We start from the raw sequence: 252 nt of genomic DNA on the forward strand, positions 1-252 counted from the left end.
CCCCCAGAGAAGCTGTGGATGCCCCATCCCTGGATGTCTTCAAGACCAGGCTGGATGGGGCTTTCAGCAACCTCATCTAGTGGAGGGTGTCTCTGCCAATGGCAGGGGGTTGGAACTAGATGTTCTGTAAGGTCCCTTCCAACCCAAACCATTCTGTGATTCTATGAAATAGAACAGCAAACAACCTACTAAGTAACACTTGAAGATAACTGATCTGCATTAATTTCATTAAGTCACTCAAGCTATTTAAGA

The 252-nt window shown here is 45.6% G+C and overlaps 1 protein-coding gene across 4 annotated transcripts in view; it reads left to right on the forward strand.

Annotated features, from left to right (window-relative positions):
- SLC1A3 (solute carrier family 1 (glial high affinity glutamate transporter), member 3) overlaps positions 1-252 on the forward strand; it is a 60,393-nt gene that overhangs the window by 57,455 nt on the left and 2,686 nt on the right. The window lies entirely within an intron of this gene.

Source organism: Eurypyga helias, unplaced genomic scaffold, assembly GCF_000690775.1.
Source record: "Eurypyga helias isolate BGI_N326 unplaced genomic scaffold, ASM69077v1 scaffold11364, whole genome shotgun sequence".
Taxonomy (NCBI): domain Eukaryota; kingdom Metazoa; phylum Chordata; class Aves; order Eurypygiformes; family Eurypygidae; genus Eurypyga; species Eurypyga helias.